General features: G+C 50.8%; 1 protein-coding gene across 7 annotated transcripts in view; it reads left to right on the top strand.

Moving 5' to 3' along the window:
* The window catches only part of Alpl (alkaline phosphatase, biomineralization associated), a 53877-nt gene that overhangs the window by 14734 nt on the left and 18968 nt on the right, over positions 1-20175 (top strand). The window contains exon 1 of one of the 7 annotated variants that reach the window (XM_021160335.2): positions 11067-11149. The exons of 4 other annotated variants lie outside the window; for them this stretch is intronic. The gene's annotated coding sequence lies outside the window, so the exon portion shown is untranslated. Of the gene's footprint in view, positions 1-11066; positions 11150-11264; positions 11495-14552; positions 14716-20175 lie in introns of those variants that run through there. 2 more of the 7 variants (XM_021160333.2, XM_021160337.2) reach the window with 2 other exon arrangements.

Here is a 20175-nt window from a genome sequence, read left to right as displayed (position 1 = left end):
GAAGGAAGTCAGGACAGGAACTCACACAGGGCAGGAACTTGGAGGCAGGAGCTGATGCAGAGGCCATGGAAGGATGCTGCTGACTGGCTTGCTCCTGAGGACTTGCTCAGCCTGCTTTCTCACAGAACCTAGGCCCACCAGCCTAGGGATGGCCTCGCCCACAATGGGCTGGGCCTTCTCACATCAATCACCAATTAAGAAAATACCCTACAGGTTTGCCTATAGAAGCATTTCTCCCCTCCTCTTATGACTCCTGCTTGTGTCAAGTTGACATAAAGCTAGCCAGCACCGCTGGCCCCTTGTCAACTCGACACACAAAAGCGTCACTGTTAAGCAACGGCCTTTCCTGTCCCCGAGATTCCACACTAATGAAGACATCACAATGCCAAACAATTTACAAACTTAAAAGCCCCCACAGCCTTACAAATTCAAACACTTTAAAAGTGATCTCTTTAAAAATATCCAGTCTCTTTAAAACTCCCAACTCTTTTGGGAAAAAAAAAAAAAAGAATGGTTTAAATTAGTTTTTTAAACTGTTTTTGAGACAGTGTCTCATGTAGCCCTGGTTGAGCTCAGACTCATTATGTAGCAGAGGCTGACCTCGAGCTCCTGCTCCTCCTGCTGACACCTCTCCAGTGCTGGGATTGCAGGTGTGTGGCATGACATCCAGTTCTTACACCATTAGTATATATTTATCTATACGCTGTCCTCACATGCTGGGATTAAAGGCATGCACCTCCATGGCCAGACGAATAGTCTTTATTGATATGAGTGATAATATTGTATGCTTATAGGTAGATACCATGTACATGGCTTCTTATCCATTTTTTCTATGTATGTATATATATGTGTGTATGTATGCTTACATGTGTGCATCCATGTATGTATGTGTATGGTGTGTGTATATTTGTTAGTGTGTGTGTGATTGTGTGCATGTGTGTGTGCACATGTGTATGTACACGCGTGAAGTCAGAGGTCAGCCTCGGGTGTCTTCTCAGTTGCTCTCCACCTTTCCTCTTTGCAAGAGGTCTCTCACTGAACTCATAGTTCATAGACTGGCTGGCCGGTAGGCTTCAGGAATTTTCCCATCTCTGTATCTTCTCCTCTGGGGTTGCAGCATACGCTGTCACTTCCTGTGGTTGGTTGGCTTGCTTTGCAGAGAGTTCTGGGGATCTGAGCTCAGGTCCCCGTGCTGTGCAGGCGGGCACCTTACTCACTGAGTTTCCTCCCATGTTCTGCTTTGTCTGAGGGGTTGGTGTTTAGAATCATATGCGCAGTGGTATGCATCTACAAAATTCTCATTCAACTTTATGAAGGAGTGCCATAGCTACCACATGTAAATTCTAACTGCTCTCTCTCAGTCTTCCATTGCTGAGGCTCAGCCATATTTTTGCATGTCTCTGTGACTCATTCCTTCTCTTCTGCTTAAAACCTCCCGTGGACGACTATTTCCACAGCATTTATTTAGTTTATCTTGCGCTAAGGATGGAATGCAACATCTCAAGCTTGCAAACACTCCTTCCCGGAGCTACACTCCCAACCTCTATTTATGATCCTTGGCTTTGGTTCTCAGACTGCTGCTGATATGGAAGGAACTCCTGATGAACACGGGGCTGGAAAGATGTCTCGGGGGGTAAAGTGCTTGCCACGCAAGTTTGAGCCTCTGAGTTCAGTCGGAGAGCCCGTGTAGAAAGTGGGGCTTGGTGATAGATGTGTAATCCAATGTTGTGAGGATAGAGACAGGTTGAGTCTGGGGCTTGCTGGTCAGCCTAGTCAGTGATCCCAGGTCACAGGAGAGACCCTGCCTCAAAAGAGAAAGGTGGAGGGGGTGAGAGAAGGGTCAGCTGGTAAAAGCATTTGCCACTAAGCCTGAATGAAGAGTTTTCAATCTTCAGGACTCACATTGTGGAAGGAGAGAACCGGTGTCCTCCACATACTCACATGCTTGTGTACAGAGAGAGAGAGAGGGAGAGAGAGAGAGAGAGAGAGAGAGGGAGAGAGAGAGAGAGAGAGAGAGAGAGAGAGAGAGAGAGAGAGAGAGAGAGAGAGAGAGAGAGGGAGAGAGAAGTGCATGCATGAATGCACACAGTGGTTATAACTAGGTTCTTTTTGGTTGGTTGGTTGGTTGGTTTTTCGAGACAAGGTTTCTCTGTAAAGCCCTGGCTGTCCTGGAACTCACTTTGTAGACCAGGCTGGCCTTGAACTCAGAAATCCACCTGCCTCTGCCTCCCAAGTGCTGGGATTAAAGGTGTGCGCCACCACGCCCAGCAACTAGGTTCTTGAACTCCGTATGCATATGGAATAAGTGACCTTGACTGAGATTCTAGCCTTCCTGCCCTCCTCTCCCATGTGCTGGGACCCCAGTGAGCACCCTCTCCGCCCCACCCCCGGCTGATGTGGTGCTGGCAAGGAACCCAGGGATCTGTGCCTGCTAGGCAGTCTCTAGCAACTGAGCTACCCCGCTACCCCGGCAGCCTCTACTGGGAGCTTTTAAAAGAATCTTAATTTGTGTTTGGAGTGCATTAAATGCTTTTAAAAATCATTTTGAGATGCTTGCGATAATTACATGGTTTTTCTTGTTTGATCTGTTGTTACAAAAGACTTTCCCATGAAGTCTCAGAACATGCGCGCTCCTGGGACGGACCAAGCTGGGGGACCTGACTGGTTTTGCTGAGTGTGCATTCAGCTTGCGCCGGTGACATATTGTCTAGGATGGTCCATCCCTCTGGGCTTGAGGGTTGTGGTGATGGTGGTCATCACACTGGATGGTTGTTTTTCACCCTCCCTCTGCCCAAGTTCGAGTAAAATCAAGAACAGTTGTTTCTTGAAACTTGGTAGCATTTACCGATGAGATCATCTTTTGCAGGCGTTTGCCTTGTGGAGAGATTTTTCACGTGGTCTCCGTTCAGGTTCTTTTACATCTGCCTATGTCAGCGTCGGTCAATTCTAGTTTTGGGACTGTGTGCATTTAATCTACATTTTAACATTTATTCACATAAAAGTTGAACATTCTCTCATTGTAGTTCTCTTGTCTATGATGGCAGTCTGTCTGTCTGCCTGTCTGTTGGCCTTGCACATTCTAAGCGCAAACTCTGCCACTCTTTTATGTTTCTGAAAAGCATTCCCGCCGGCCAGAAGCTCCTTCTTCTATTGTGCAGTTGGTCCAGATGGCGACAACACATCTTTGTCCATTCCTTCCCCTGCTCTTGGATGTTTCTCCTGTCCAGTCTGGGCTGTTACAAATTAGCCCGCCTTTCAATGCTCCTATAGGGATTCTCATGCAGATAGACTTTCATTCTTTTGAGTACTTAGGGTAGAATTGCTACATTGTGATACACAATTGATACACACGTGTCAAGCTCACGAGGAAGGGCAAACCCTCCCCAGAAAGCAGGTAAAGTTGGTTACAGTAGCGTCCATCTCCAGTACTCCTGCAGGGTGACATGAAGCTGGAACAGAGGAATCCTTGGCTCACAGGCCAGCTAGCCTGGTGTTCACAGGGGAACACTCTCCCAAACACCTGAGGCTGTCAACACACACACACACACACACACACACACTGGTGCTGGCCATGTGTGATGTACAAATGTGCAATCCCAGCAGAGTTAAGGTCCACCTAGTCTACACAGAGACTTCCAGACCAGCCAGGGCTACATAAAGAGACCCAATCTAAGAAAAGTTACAGGGTGGGCAGTGGTGGGGCAGGCCTTTAGTTCCAGCACTCTAGAGGCATGAGGCAGACTGGTCTATAGAGTGAGTTCCAGGACATTCAGGGCTACACTGAGGAATCCTGTTTCAAAAACCTGTTTCTTACCCCAAAATACAAAAATTGACAGTGTTGTTGTATGTTCCTGCGACCAATATGTGTTATTTGGGGTCCAACTGTTTTAGGGTAAGGAATAGACTTAAATCCTGTCTTTAGCCCCAAGAAAAGGACAGACTATACTCAGGCTTGGTCAGGTCAGTTCCCTCTGCTGATACCTCAGGTCTGAGCCTTGCTTTCTCCCCAGGGAGGAACCTAGAGGGAAAGAGCCATTCACTAAGGTCAGAATCCTCACTTGTCTGATAAGGGATGTGTAGGGTGACTGTGTCTGTGGGTTCCCTTCTCCTTGTGACCCTGCACATCTTTGACATTGTCTAGGCTATTCATTCCTAAGGGTGCTGGCTATGGTGGTCCAGAGGCAGTGCGTGCATGCTCAAGAATATGGGCATCTTGGCAAAAGGAGAGCTGAGAAGTAAGTCTGGTTTCCACGCATCTGTGTCCTCCACTCTGAGAACACACAGGCCCAGCTCCATCTGCAGAGAGCTTCTGTCTTCTCAAGAGTTGTCTAAGCCCTGCCTTATTTATTTATCTATTTCTCTATTTATAAATTTGTCTATCTATTTATAAATCTATCTATCTATCTATCTATCTATCTATCTATCTATCTATCTATCTATCTATCTATCTATCCATCCATCCATCCATCCATCCATCCATCCATCTATCTATCTATCTATCTATCTATCTATCTATCTATCTTAGAGGCAGGGTCTGATATGACCCAGTCTGGTCTCATGCTCACTTTCAGCTCACTCTATAGCTAAGGATGACCTGGAACTCATGATTGTCCGGAGTGCTGAGATTACAGGCATGGACCACTGTGCTGTGCTTGTGTGGTGCTGAGGATCCAGCTCAGAGCCTGCTACATGTTAGGTCAGCACTCTACCAACTGAGACACACTTAGGCCACACTGTTCACTTTTGATGAAGGTGAGCAGGCCCAGGTGTGTCCTGTCACACTCTGAGCACAGTGACCTGACCTCCAGAGTAGAGTCACAAGCACTCGGAGCCATCAGCCCTGAAGTCTAGCTCAGTCTAGAAGAGACGGACCTGTGCCCTTAACAAATTCACTTTTTCAGTGCCAGGATGGAACCCACTGAGCTGTGCCTCGAATCCAGACCTTGATTTTTTTCTTTTTCTTTTCTTCCTTCCTTCCTTCCTTCCTTCCTTCCTTCCTTCCTTTCTTTCTTTCTTTCTTTCTTTCTTTCTTAATTTCTTTTTTCGAGACAGTTTCTCTGTGTAGCCCTGGCTATCCTGGAACTCACTCTGTAGACCAGGCTGGCCTCGAACTTAGAAATCCGCCTGCCTCTACCTCCCAAGTGCTGGGATTAAAGGCGTGCGCCACCACGCCCAGCTGATTTTTTTTTTTAAAGATGTATTTACTTATTATATGTAAGTACACTGTAGCTGTCTCCAGACACTCCAGAAGAGAGAGTCAGATCTTGTTACAGATGGTTGCGAGCCACCATGTGGTTGCTGGGATTTGAACTCTGGACCTTCAGAAGAGCAGTTGGGTGCTCTTACCCACTGAGCCATCTCACCAGCCCGATTTTTTTTTTAAGTTTATTTATTTTATGTATATGAGTACACTGTCGCTGTCTTCAGACACACCAAAAGAGGGCATCAGGTCCCATTACAGATGGTTGTAAAGCCACCATGAAGTTCTGGGATTTGAACTCAGGACCTCTGGAAGAGCAGTCAGTGCTCTTAAACCACTGAGCCATCTCTCCAGCCCCTTGCCTTGCATTTTTGACATTGGAAACATTACAAATGAGACAACACCAGAAAAGAAGGTTAGCAAATTAAACCTGGAGGAAAGCCTAGTTCTCTCTGTAATCCCAGCACCTGTGAGTACAGAGGTTCACATCTGTAATCCCACATTTGAGAGCCCAAGGTGGGAGATAGAGCAAGACAGGGCTGGAGAGATGGCTCAGTTAGGTGCACTGACTGCTCTTCCAGAAGTGCCGAGTTCAGTTCCCAGCAAGCACATGGTGGCTTCACAACCATCTGTAATGGGATCTGATGCCCTCTTCTGGTGTGTCTGAAGAGAGTGACTGTGAGTTTCAGGGCAGCCAGGGATATAGATAGAGAGATCCTATATTATTAATAATAATATAGAGAGCCTGTCTTAATAATAATAACCATGGAAGAAGACACACACACACACACACACACACACACACACACACACAGTCTCCTGCTCAGCCACGACACACACTGGGTCACTCACAGTCCTTCCAGTCTCCAGGCTTTTGCACCAGCTGCCTGCCTGTGGTTCACTCAGTCTTGCCTGCTGATTCCATCACCCTGGCAACAGAGACCCTGAGTACTTGCCCCCATTCTGTGTGACTTATGTGACTGTGTGTAAAGGGTCACATAACCTCTTTGGGGAAAAACCCGGAAAGTCTTGGGCTGCCCCCTTGCTGGCCTGTGTTGAGTGGCTTTGTCTCCCAAAGCCTCAGCAGTTTCAGCCCAGCACAACGGCAAACAGCTTTTGAACTTTGGAGTTGGAAACTTTGCGCCCAGCTCTGCTGCTCCTGTGCTGTGTGATCTGAGTCCTTTCGCCTCTCTGTGTACCCTAAGATGAGGACGACCACATGAGGACCTGCCTCAAAGCACCGGTGGTGGTATAACTCAGTGGTAGAGTGTTCGCCTATCGTGGGCTAGGCCCTGGGTTTCATTCTAAACACTGCAAAATTCAGGAAATAATAAAACCTGGCAAGCGCTTTCCACCTACATCCTATGGACTGAGCCTTAGAGTGTTGTACACCTCTGCATCACGTCTGTGGGATGGGGCGGGTAGCACACGGGCCCCAGGTCTACCAGCTCTAAGACCAAGATTCTCTTTCACCCACACCAGTACTGGGAAGACTACCGCTTGAGCCCGATAGGGGAAGCCGGTTGGAAGCCCCCCAACCCCACACACACACCACACACACACACACACACCCGCATGTGTGCAGTCCAGCTGTGCAGTCCAGCTGTGCGCGGTAGGCTTTATGCAAATACACTTTCCGTGATGGGCCAGAAGTTAATGGTGGAGCCAGAACAAGAGTGGGTTGGCAGTTTAGGGCTCACATGATCTAGGATAGAGCCTAAGGGGTTTTGAGGCTGTGGAGAGGGGCAGAAGAGGCCCCAGGAAAGGGAGGCCCCAGCCTGGGCTAGAAGGATGGGCAGAGCCCAGAAGCAATGCCAGGGACCTCATTCCCACTGCTTGCTCTGGATTGCCTGGGCTTGTGGCTCTGCCTCCCTCTTCAGTTTCCTCTTCTGTAGGTGTGAGTACAGCAGCCCCTGAGGGCCGCAGTGTGAACTGTAGGGCTCTGGAATATGGGTTCCGGGCCAGCCCTTCTCTGCGCCTGCCTTCCTTCCCTGTCTCTTCTGTCTCTTCCTGCATCACCAAAGACTTCACTTCAGCAAGGTTGTTCATCATCTCACCCCTGTCAGGGCTTTGACCTATTGGCCCCTGGTGGGCATTAGCTGCTCAATGAACAGCAGCTAGGAGCCATTGTTTAAGTACCATAAAAGCCCTAGGACACAGGAGGCGCTGATGTCCCTGGGCGCTGGGGGACTGTTCCTGCTGTGCAGGTCTGTTCCTTTTAACTTTTTAAACAGTTTTGAAGGCTGTCAGGTGGAACAAACTGGCCTCAGAGGACAGCCAGCTTAGCCCTGCCCCTGCTACCCAGGGACCAGGGACAAAGGCCCTGGGCTTGGGGCCAGGAACATCTAGGACATAGCTGGTTCTGCCCCTCTTCAGTTCAGAGACCTTGGGCATGTCACTTGACTCATGTCACTCCTGTGCATCTGACTTCTCCTCTGAGATGGATTTCTTACAGTTCTGTACTGGTGACTTCCCAGGGACTGACTGACCACTTGACTGAAGGACCCAGTGGGCAGACAAGGACACTTTCAGGCACCGGGCCTGTTAATACTAATGTTAACTGGAGCCCATACCAACCCGTGGGAAGGTGTGTGTCTCTATTCTAGGCAATCCTACCCAGGAATTCAGGAATTTCCTCTAATTCTTTCCCCCTCCCCTCCCCCACCTCCTTGCCTGCCTGCTTTCTTCCTTCTATACATACATCCTTCCTTCCTCCCTTCCATCCATCTGTCTTTCTTTTCTGACATGGTCTTATTATATAGCCCTGGCTGGCCTGGAACTTGCTTTGAAGCCCATGCTAGCCTTGAACTTGAGCAATCCTCCTGCCTCTGCTTCCAGAGAACCTGGGGTCACAGACTCGCACCTCCATGCACAGCCACGGATTCCACATGTGTGAATTCACACACAGTGTGTCCACCCACGTTTGACTAGTTTGTCCCGTTTCTTCCCTGAGCATGACCGACCCGGTGCGATTGTTTACAGTGTGAGAGCTGAGGGAAACCCTTTGGACTGCAGTTCTGAGGGCAGAGTCTGGGCTCCAAGCAACAGAACAAACCAAAGCAAACAATAGGAGAATGTATTGGCTCCCACTCAGAGGTGAGCTTCAGGCGTGCCTGCCGCCAGGGTCTAGATCCAGCGTCCTACTCATGGGTTTTTCTGTAGGTTTCTAGTCCATCACCCAGGCCGTGTTCCCCTCTGGGGCTTCCTCACTTCACATCCACAGTGCTCTGGTATCCAGATGGAAACTGTCCCAGCCTCTGCCAGTCACCCGACCTGCAGCTGCTGAAAGGAGGAGGGCTTCCCCTGTTGGGAAGGGGAATGGACTCAGGGTAGCCAGATATGACAGCAGGTGTCACCATGTCACCGTGGTGGCAACAGAGAACACTAAAGAGGTCCTGTCTCAGAAGCTGACATTGGAAGCTTCGTGGAGTGATCATCCCTGTTACAAGGGGTAGGGAGGGCAGCCTGGGACAGCCCCCATGGCTCCCTCTCTCTGCAGAATGGTAATCACAGAGGAGTGGACCAGGGTGGGAGGGAAGTCTGGGAGTGCTATCAGACTCTTAGGTGGGATAGTCCCCCCAATCCCCAGAACACAGGTAATATTCAAGGCAGGAGGAGCTGGAGGGGAGCCTGCGAAATGTGCTTTCTGCCAGACCCCCCAGCCCAGGCTGAACCAGGGAACTCAGTGGTCATGGGGACCCCGTGTCACAGCCCCAGTCCATGTGGAGGCAGTCCTGCTAGATGCTAGGGTGGCAAAGGCATCGCATGAGGAGTCCACCAGGCTTGGGTGGCTACTGGCTCTCCCACACCTTGCAGTATGAGCCATGAGCTCCTGTGCTCTTGGTCCTGAGAGTTCTGCCCACATTGGATCCTTGGGAGATAGCACAGAAAACTTCTAGCACGTAGTAGGTGCCCTGTGCTTCTAGCACATAGTAGGTGCCCTGTGGAGACATCCTCCTCACCCTATTAGTTGCTGTGTGGCCTTGCCCTGTGCCCTGGGAGCAAGGAGAGCATCCACCAATCAGAACTCTGCTGGCTGACTTCCTGCTTCTGCCACGAAGGGTGATGGTGGTTTCTCTCATCGTCCCTTGTCCTGTTGAATTCCCATTCTAAGGCACAATGTCAAGGCACATTGTGACCATTGGCCTAGCACACCACCGTGGGTTTCAGTTTTTGAGTCAGGAGCTCATGTAATCCAGGTTGGCTTTGAACTGACTGGAGAGATAGCAAGCACTGGGGCCGACCTAAGACACCACGCCCGTCTCGATTAGCTCATTACCAGCCCATGTTCCTGCCTCTCTCGCCCCCACTACTAAGAGCCTCACACACCCCAGCTGCTGGGAGCCCGACAGCTGGTCACAAGCTCGATCGGAATGTGGGAAGGATGCTGTGGAGGCCCTGCTGCCAGCTACCAGCATCTGCGCGCTCCCTGCGTGTGCCAGCTGGGACTCTGCTTGTGTCAGGGCCCACCCAGCGCGTTACAAGTTCAAGGCCAGTTTCCATAGCCAGGGCCGCCTCAGCCTCCTCCCCAGGGTTGTCTCAGGACTAACCAGGTCCTCCCAGGGGGAACACAGCCAGGACAGAGCTGGGGGTGGGGAGGGTGTCTCAGAGTCCTAGGAGGATGGGCTGAAGTGGGAGAAGTAGGGTGTATCTAGGGTCAATATCCTGCCCGAGTCCCACAAGGATTTCCACAGCCCAGCTGGCTATAGGTGCTGGGTCAGTGGCCTAAACCCAGCCTATCCAAGAAGTGACTCTACCCACTTCCCAGCGTGTGACCTTGGGCAGACCTCATCTCTCTCTGGGGTAAGGGAGCCCCTCCCCAAGGAATCCAAGGGAAGCACTCCAAAACTAAGATTTGGGAGGCAAGGATCCTGAGTCATGGTATCGTCCGGGACCTATTGCGTATGTGATGTGCCGAACAGTTCCAGTCAGTCAGGGTGCTCCTGTCGGAGGTTACACCGGCATCCTGAGAGGAGGACTTCCAAAAGCCGAAAACACCCACCTGGAAGACTGAATTCTGACGGGGTGACTTGCTGCTTGACTCTGGGCAAGCCTACTTAACCTCTCTGTGCTCAGTTTTCCCATCTGTGGAATGGGAAAAGCTGGAGTGTTTATCCTGCAGGGTATTGTAGGATTAAATGAGTTAATAAAGGTAAAAGTAGCCCTGGCTAGCCTAGAAGTCATTATGTAGACCAGGATAGCTTTGAAATCAGAGAGATCAACCTGCCTCTGCCTCCAAGTCCCGGGATAAAAGACATGCATGCTCTGACACACTCCGCCTGCAAAGCTCTCTCTGGGCTAGCCACGGGTTCCCAAGCCAGACCCTGTAAGTTCGGGGCAGGGTGAGGAAGGAATGTCTTCTAATGCTATGGTTGACATGTTCTCCTCAGTCAATGTCCTTAATGCACAGTTTCTAAACACCAGCATCGCCACCCAGCCTTGCAGACTGTCACCTTAGGCCTCTAACCATCGCCTCCCATGGGAAGAAGATGCGTCAGGGTGCTGTGTGACTCTGGAAGGTCGTGAACCCTCTCTGTGCCTTTCAGTTTTTGATGTTAGGATGGGACTGCTGCGTTTCCTGGTGGGGGGTGGGGAGGCGAGGGAGTGGGACAGAGACTGGGTATAGCACAGGAAGGAGCAGGGGACTGAAACACCCCTCAGTGATGCATGGCCCCATTCAACCTCTCCCTCCCATGCTCAGCTTCCAGCCCATAGGCAGGATGTGTGCTCTCCATGGGTGGAAGGAAGCCTGTGTACCTATAAAGTGATGCCCTGGGCCTTCCACCTCCCTCCTGGCCCCGTCTCTCCTCCCACTGAGGTCCTAGGCTTAGGCTCCAGCCCATGAGGCTGTCTGGTGTCCCAGTGAGTGAGCCTCCGATAGCCCCAGACCTCATGCCCAGTGCCTTCTGATTTCCAGCTCTGGCAGCCTCGCCCTGACTGGTGACAAGGGTGAGTGAAGACACAAGCCAGCTCCTGCTTTGGCTCTTTTGGGGCTGCTCCAGGCTGCTCTGTCGTCAGACAACTGCTCTCTGCTTGCTTGGCCATTGCCCCTGACTGAAATTCCTCACATCCTGTCTCTCGGCTTCCCATCATCCTGGCTGCTCCTCTAACGTAGCTACACTGCCAGGCTCCCTGGTGACCTTTTAGATTACTCTAGTCTGTTCTCTAAAACAGGCAAGAGCCTCACACTGCCTGGGGCTTGTGAGAAGAACCCAGTGAGAATGAGATGGGATAGGGGACATAGGGGACAGGGACCTGTGACCTGCCTCGATCCAGATGCTGAACGTTGAGCAGGTACGTGGGCAAGCTGTGTGTGTGTGTGTGTCTGTGTCTGTGTCTGTGTGTCTACCCAGCTCTTCTCTATCTCCTTCATTCTCCCTTCCCACTTCCCTACATTCCTTGCTGCTACTGCCCTACAACCCCTCACACCTGCCTGCCCCACGTTCAGGTTGAGCCTTTGCTACAGATAAAATGGCCGGAATCTTTATGGCAACCCCGAGTCTCTCTCAGACTCTCAACTCCACAAGGGAGTGGCCCGGCACAGAAGGGGTGAGATTTCTCACCCCAGGTTATCTAGCCTGAGGGGCAGAGACAAGGTTCACCCCTGCAGCCTGGCCCGGTGTTGCCCTCGGGCTGTCGGACTGCCTCTTCCAACACCCACTGTTGGCCTGGCAGACCTTTCCTGGCTTCTGCCCCGGCCTCTCCAGCCACAGACTGCCCAAGGGCAGAGACATTCATGCCATGTTTGGAGGTGATGCCTGGCTGGGGCTGGGGTGAGGAAAGCTGGCAGGGGAGCTGAGGGGAAAGTGCGGAGGGAACAAGAAGAGTCTTTGGGTGGACTTCAGAGAACTTTCCAGAACAGGGAGGGCAGTCTACAGCTGTACTGAGGCTGAGGGTGTTCCCAGATGGTTGGTGTTCTCTCTGAGGCCTAAAGACTCAATGCCCTCTCTCAACCTTGTGCTCCTATGTCCGTTTCCTACCAAGAAGGGATGTCAGCTCCTGGAGACCTGAAGAATGTTCTGTCCCTCCAGTGTCTGGCTTAACCTTCATCTACAGACGCTCCTTTGGGATCTGACCACAGCCCACGTCCTTTCCCCAGCCCTTCACAGCGCGTGACCCTAAATAACTTCCGCCAGTGACTGAATAATGCCCTGGCCGAAAAGGACTATCAAAGACACTTGGCTTGGATGTGAGACAGGTCCAGATCCCCTCCCAGGCACTGCAGCTAAAGCCATGGCCTTCCGCAGAACTGCTTGGCACAGTGGCTGTAAGCTACTGTCTCTGCTAGGTTTTCTCCAGCCTTAGCCTCAGAGAGAGCTCTGAGCCAGCTGACAAGGGAGCTGTCTCTAGCTGCACTTCTGTTCTTCCTGGGGGCCTGGAAGGTGGCTAGAGTCACTAACTTCCTGAATGCTGGGACAATAGGGGTGTGTTACTGTATCTATCCCGTCTATTTCAACTTGAGGTTGGCCATCTCTCCAGTAAACCCATCTTCCCCAGTGTCCCTTTAATCCTGTCCGCTAAGTGCTCACAACGTTATGCTGTGTAACGTGAGATATTGCAGCAGGAGGTGGGGGAGCACCTCAGAAGGCCCTGCCAAGATGTCGTTGTCCCCTCCACCCCCCAGGAATCACACCCGCTGACAAGCCTAGAATAAAGATTTATTGCAGGAGAAGGAAAGGGAGGGGGGTCTGGAAAAGGGAAGGACAGAGATGGCAAGGGGGTAGGGGATATCAGCAGTCCCTCTCATATGCCAGGTTGGCTCGCACCTGGCAGCAGGTGATGATGTAAGCTGTTGCTAGGTTCCAGGGAAGAGTCTAGTGGAATTGTCTGGAAGCCAATACACAGCCCCCAACAGTAAGGGGAGGCAGAGCAAGGACCTCTCTGACTCTTTTAAATGTTCATTACATTTTTTATTTATGTAGTGTGTGTGTGTGTGTGTGTGTGTGTGTGTGTGTACGCACGCTCAACATGTGCACATGGGGACTGAGAGTCTCCATTTTTCCGTCTGTGAGATGGGACCATTTTCACTTTGCTGACAGTACAAGATACCATAAGAGGCTAGATAGGAGACCGGCAGGCCCTCAGATAGGCTGCCTCCAGCCTGAGGGATTCCCAGGTGACTGCCAGCTTTGAGCCTGACTAGTCTGGTGCTATTCTGGTCCCTAGGCTGAAATTCCATCCCTACCGCTGTACCTGTTTCCTTGTCTACCAATGGAGGCGCTAATACCTGGTTCACATGGTGTTGGCCACATAGTAGGTACTTTGTTCTAGATGTCTCCCTGGCTTGTGGATGGGGTAAAGGTGGCAACAGCTGGTGTCAGGCATCATCCGAGCTTCCTTCCTTTCTGAACTTTATTGATTATTAATTTTCTAACTTGGGGGTTTCTGAGAGAGGGCCTCACGTAGTCCAGGCTGCCTCGCTGTGTAGCAGTCTTCGCTTCTTTTGCTGTTGCTGTGATAAAATATCTCCACAAACGCAACTCAAGAAAGGAAGCGTTGAGCTGGGCAGTGGTAGCACACACAGCCGATCCCAGCACTCTGGAGGCAGAGGCAGGTGAATCTCTGAGTTCGAGGACAGCCTGGTCTACAGAGTGAGTTCCAGGTCATCCAGGGCTACACAGAGAAACCCTGTCTCAGAAAACAAACAAACAAAGGGTTCATTTTGGCTCATGGTTCCAAGCACAGAGCTTTAAGGTGGGGAAGTGAAGACCGCAGGGAGCTGGAAGCAGCCAATTACATTGAACCCCCAGGCAAGAAGTTCTTTCTCCTTCTTACCCAGTACTCTGGCCTGGGAATGCTGTCGCCAGATCTCTGAAATTAAGTTTAATCATAATAATCCCCCACGGGCACATTCAAAGTCCAGTCTCCTGGGTGATTCTGGAGTCTGTTGACAACACAGTAGCTCAGGATGACCTTGAACTCCTGGACCCTTCTGCCTTCAGCTCCCAAGTACTGGAATGGCAGGCAAATGCCATCACGCCTGACTTATGCTGTGATGTTGATGGAGCCCAGAGCTTTCTGCATTCTAGGCATGTGAGCCCTACCTCTGGCCCTTTTAGCTTTTACCTCACCAAGTGCCTGGCACATGGTAGGTGCTTTGTCTACACTGACTGGTCAGTCATCTCTCTAGAACCTAGAACGGAGTTGGGTTTATAGCAGGTGCTCAGCAAATGTTCTGGAGGGAGGAGTGAAAGGACAAAGTTGAATGAACAGCGTCAGGCAGCCCTCCCCCCCAAACCTCTCCCGGGACTGGGGTGGGGGAGGGGAACTCATCCTTCCTGCCTAATCCCAGGAGATTAACTCAGGAGTAAGGCCCAGGTCACAGCCACTGACCCCAGGCTGCAGAGCTAGCGGGTTTGTGTGACAATAACATCTGAAGGCTCTCTTCACTCCAAGATGGCCCTCCTGTCGCCCACTCTGGACTTGGTGGTCACAGCGGTTGGTAGCTTCCTTCTGTTCGTGCTGGCCCTGGGCCTGCTCTGTTTTTTCACCTGTCGCCTGGCCAGGCCACTCAGGTAGGAGACCCTAACCTCTGCCCCTTCCAAGCGCCCTGCCCCCAAATGACTGTTCATGTAGGACAGAAAGAAGATGGGCACTAGTCTCTCTCTTGTCTCTGGTGGGGAAACTGAGGCCAGAAGAGAGCCATCCCCTCCCTGGAGAAGCAGGCGGAGCCTGTCTGGGTATGTAAGTGCTGGCCAGCTAGCTGGACCCCAGCTCAGTTCTCTGAACTGTCTTGTGAGGTCAGGAGAACCTGTGACTGGGGGGTGGGGGGGGGGCGTGTGGATTCCCAGGTGGACATGACAGAGTGCCCGGTCACGGGCATCTTCGGTCCTGTCTTTCAGATTGTCCTGACTCTATTGACGCCAGCGGAGACTGGCATTCTCCCAAACTCTGGAGCCGCTGCCTCAATGCCATTGTCAAGGCCCAGGCCCAGCCTCGAAGCCTCTCTTCTGGCCTGCCAAGTAGCTGTTCCCTCACCCACAGCCACAGCCCAGCTGGAACCATTGCGTTCTTGTCCTAAATAATCAGCTCACGTAGCTGGGAGCCTGGCAGAGAGGCCAGGCTAGGCAGTGGGAGGGGACTGTGAACTAGCATCCACTCCAACAATGGGTGGTGGGAAGCCAGGACTCCCCCAGACTGGGCCCACCAGAGCCTCTCACCCGAGCTGCCTGAAGCCTCTGGGGTGGGGGGAAGGGAGGAGTCTGAGCAGAGGCAGTAGGCTGAAGGATTTTCCCCTCTCCCAGTGCCTCACAGATTTATCTCCCAGTTAGGCCCTCTCAGTGCAGGGCCCTGAGGCCAGAGCTCAGCATCCCAGCCTGAGCATCTATTGTAGGCTCTAGGCTCAGGGTGCAAGACTTTCACAGTCTGGGTCTTCAGTTTCCAGAGACCCAGGACCCTCAGACAAACCATGCAGGCTGCTGGAGCCCTCTTAGTAGGCCCCCTCCTTATTCCTTTGTTTTGGGTGCTAGGTGCAGAGAGAGTGGACTGAATTCCATTTCTCAGGCCACATGTGTCACACCTCACTTTTCACCCCTTGCCTTTCCCGTCCCTGTGCCCTGCATCGCCCCACAGTGTTTGATCCTTTGTGGTCCTTCCTCAAGCTCTGTCCACGTTGCACGTTTGACAGCTACTTTTGCTAGGACTGATACATCACAACCATAGACTGAACGTCATGTTACTGACATGATCCTTACTGTGGGCAAGAGCTTGCTGGGTAGCGAATTAAGTCTTACGGAGAATTTGCGCGTTTATCCACAATGGTTTCTGTAAGGATGTTTGTTTGTTTATTTAATGTATATGATGTATATGAGTGCTTCCTGCACCTCAGAAGAGTGAATCAGACCCCATTCCAGATGGTTGTGAGCCACCATGTGGTTGCTGGGAATTGAACTCAGGACCTCTGGAAGGACAGCCAGTGCTCTTAACCGCTGAGCCATCTCTCTAGGCTTTCTGTACGGTTTTGGCATAAGGCTTTTGCCATTCTGCCAACGTAAAAAATTCTTTTGGGGGCCAGAGTAGTAGCCTAGCCTATGTGAGGCCTTGGGTTCTTTTCTAGAAGCAAGAAAGAAGGTAGGAGATGGGGGAAGAGGGAGGGAGGGAGGAAAAAAAGAAAGAAAAGCCCTAAGGTCTTTTCAGCCTGGCTTTCTGAGTGCTGTCACCGTGTCTCCTATGCCTGTCCCCTCTCAGGTGATTCTGTCGAGTCTCATCAAGGTTATAACAGCCACCAGGTACCCTGGATCCCAAATTTTCTACCTTTAGCCAAGACCTGCCAGTCTCTACTGCAGCTGTCTGTCCTTCCCAATGACACCTCAAACTTGCTGCATCAAATCAAAGTCCCCGAGTCACCCCCCCCACAAGACCCATTCCACCTCACGCTTCCAAATGTCACCTCCATGCAGAAAGATGAACTCTTTCACCCTGCAATCAGAAACAAGGAAGAGATGTTTATTTTGTCCTTTCTGTCCCTCTCGCACTAGAAGTTCTGACCAGTGGAGTAAAGCAAGATGGGCGAGGGGCGGGGGAGACTGGAAAAAAGTCACAGGGCTGGAAAAGAGAAAGTAAAACTTTAAGTCATTACATCTTATTTACTTAGTGTTGTGTGTGCCTCTGTGTGTGTGTGTGTGTGTGTGTGTCTGCTCATGTACACGTGCTTGTGCAGAGATCAGAGGAACTTTTCGGGTATCAGTTCTCTTCTTCCATCCTGTGTTTCCCTGGGATCGAACTCAGGTTGTCAGGCCTCGGTGGCAAGCACCTTTACCCACAGAACTGTCTTGCTGCCCTTACTTAAACTCTTAGTAAATTACGTGCTTGTCTACATAGAAAATGCCAAGGAATCCCCACATGGACACACACAACATTTAGAGTTTAAGTGAGCTAAGCATATAGGGTCAAAGCGTAAAGAAACAAACACTATTTCTTTACAGTAGCATTAAAGAAACCAAGGCATGTATGGTAACCACACACACACATGAGAGAAAAGCATATGTATAAGTGTCACAAAACCTGTCTAAGTTCTGTCTGCCGATCAAAGGACCAGGAGAGTCAGCACTGTACAGACGGCGACTCTTCCTACTAATAAATGGCTCTTTTTATGGGGGTTGGTTTTTTCGGAGACAAGGCCCTGGAACTTACTCTGTAGACCAGGCTAGCCTCAAATTAGGAGATCCATCTGTTTCTGCCTCCCAAGTGCTTAAACGTGTGCGCTACCCCACCCCACCCCGCTAACTTTCTTTATAGATATGAAGATTTTATTTTATGTATACGAGTGCTTTGTCTGCACATATTTCTGTGCACCACCTGTTCGTTTGATGTCCTTAGAGTTGCAGATGGTTGTGAACTGCCGTGGGTGCTGGGACTCGAACTCAGGTCCTCTGTAGGAGCAGCCAGTGCTCTTAACCACTGAGCCATCTCTCCAGCCCCTCTAGTCATTTAAACTTACTTATATTGATTTTGTGTGTGAGACAGCGTGGGTGCACACATGTCACAGTGTATGTGTGAGATCAGGGGACAACTTGCTGGTGGGCTCTAGGTATTAAACTCAGGTCATCAGGTGTGGTGGCAAGTACCGTATCCGCTGAGTTCTCACTAGCTGAATGGACAGTGCTCATCACATGGTGATAGAGGACCAATCAGGGAAGCCGGGTTTAGCAGTGGGGACTGCTTGATTACAAGGAGACCACACAGGCTTGGGTGGCAAGGCGGGTCTCCCCTAATCGTGGCAGCATTGGAGGACTCTATTCTTGTATCAGACTTCAAAGCCTTGCTTTGCACTTGAGGAAATGGAGGGGTTGGGGTTACCATAGTAATCTTGCTGTTATTTCTGGAATCAAAAGTCCTGTGGTCAAGATTCAGCTTTGCCGCCTGCTTGTTCGCAAGCACGGGCTAATTATGTCTCCTCGCTACACCATGGTCTTCTCGTCTGTTATGGGAGATGGTTTTTTTCCTCTTTCCTTGCTGCAGAAGTTATTAGCAAGAACCCCAATGGAAATCCCATACCGGACCGGACAGTCTCATGTTGACTGTGTTCCCAAATGTCAGCTTCGACCTTAGAGATAGTAACCCACATGTAGAGAAGTCCCCATACTGGGGGGAGGGGAGAGAGAGAGAGAGAGAGAGAGAGAGAGAGAGAGAGAGAGAGAGAGAGAGAGAGACTGTTCCATTTTGAAGCTAAGCCCCCAGGCAAAGCTACCACCTCAATAGTAAGCAGGCAGCTCCTGTCCTGTCTTATTCCAGTCTCTCTGTACCTAGTACCCAAAACAAAGGGAAGAGGGGGTCTGTCCAAGGGGTGCTGCAGCCTGTGTGGCTGTGCCATTGGCTTCCATGTGTGCCCATGGGTCTGGCTTTCCTGGCTCCGCCACACATGGGGAGGAGCATGTGAGGCACTGCCAGCCATGAGTTCTCAACTGTGTGTGTCGGGTTGGAGACAGGAAACAAGGGCTGGCTGGAGTAAATGGGGTCTCAGGGCAGCCGCATGGTGCTCGGCTGTGGTGGGTGTCGCCAGGTGCCCAAAGTTGTATCGGGGACACTCTTCTGACAGGGAATGGGCACCTCAGTCCCCTGTAGGAGCACAGATAAGGGAGGGGAAACCCTAGGCCATCACTTGTCAACCTGTGGGTCTTGGTCCCTTGGGGGATCATGTATCAGAGATTTATTTATATTACATTCATAACAGTAGATATTTGCAGTTTTGAAGTAGCAACAGAAATGATTTTATGGTTGGGGGTGTACCACAACACAAGGAACTATATTAAGGGTCTCAGCATTAGGAAGGTTGGAGGTTGCTAGTGTAGTGACTGGGAAGGGCCAGGAAAGAACTATTTTGAAAACAGAGAAGTGCGTGCCAACCATTGAGGCCATGTGAAGTTGGGGGAAACGTGTTATAGTTCACCTGAAAGAAGTGACTTTATATTTTATATATATTGTGGATAATATTACAATGCAGTTATAGTTTATGTCAACTTCGTGACTTTCTGATCTTACAATTTGCTGTAAAACTATTTGGCTTCCAAGGTAGAATAAAAAATGTAGACACCGGGCGGTGGTGGTGCACACCTTTGAGCCCAGTACTTGGGAGGCAGAGGCAGGTGGATTTCTCTGAGTTCCAGGTCAGCCTACCTGGTCTACAGAGCAAGTTCCAGGATAGCCAGGGCTACACGGAGAAACTGTCTCAACAAAACAAAACAAAACAAAAGGAGATTTTTTTTCTCAGTGGGCAAAACTCATGCTGTGTAACGGGTGAGAATGGAAGCCTGGACACAGAGCATCCAGTGGGCAAATGTGCAAAGCCAGGCATGGCAGTGCCTGACACTGGTGGGGAGCGTGGATGGAGACAGGAGGATCCCTGGGGCTTGGCACCCAGATAGTCTAGTCAACCAGTGAATACCACCTTCAGTTGAGAGACCCTTCCGGAAACCATTATGGAGAGCCATAGAAGTACCCACTCCATGTCGACCTCTGGCCTCTATAGATATGCGCCCTCCATATACATGTGTATACGAACACGCACACATGGTATGCACACAGTGTTTTTACTGTGTGTGCTTATGAGTGTGTGTGTGTGGGGGGGGGGGAAGAGGATCATGGATGGTCTGCCACTTTACCTGTCTGGAGGTCAAAGAACAATTTTCAAGAGTCGGGCTCTCTCCTTCCACTATGTGGGTCCCAGGGATCGAACTCAGGGCTAGCATCAATCTTGGCAGCCAGAGCCTTTACCTGCTGAGCTACCTCACAATCACCTGAAACAGACCTCAGCATTAAGTTCAGTTAGACACTAGAGAGAGGACATTGCCTCCCAATCCTACCCACCCTTCCTTCAACAGAGCCTTTAAAACTTCCTTTTTGGGCTGGTGAGATGGCTCAGTGGGTAAGAGCACCCGACTGCTCTTCCGAAGGTCTGGAGTTCAAATCCCAGCAACCACATGGTGGCTCACAACCATCCGCAACGAGATCTGGCGCCCTCTTCTGGAGTTTCTGAA

This window comes from Mus caroli, chromosome 4 (genome assembly GCF_900094665.2).
Source record: "Mus caroli chromosome 4, CAROLI_EIJ_v1.1, whole genome shotgun sequence".
In the NCBI taxonomy this organism is placed as follows: Eukaryota; Metazoa; Chordata; class Mammalia; order Rodentia; family Muridae; genus Mus; species Mus caroli.
This window is presented reverse-complemented; position numbering and strand designations above follow the sequence as displayed.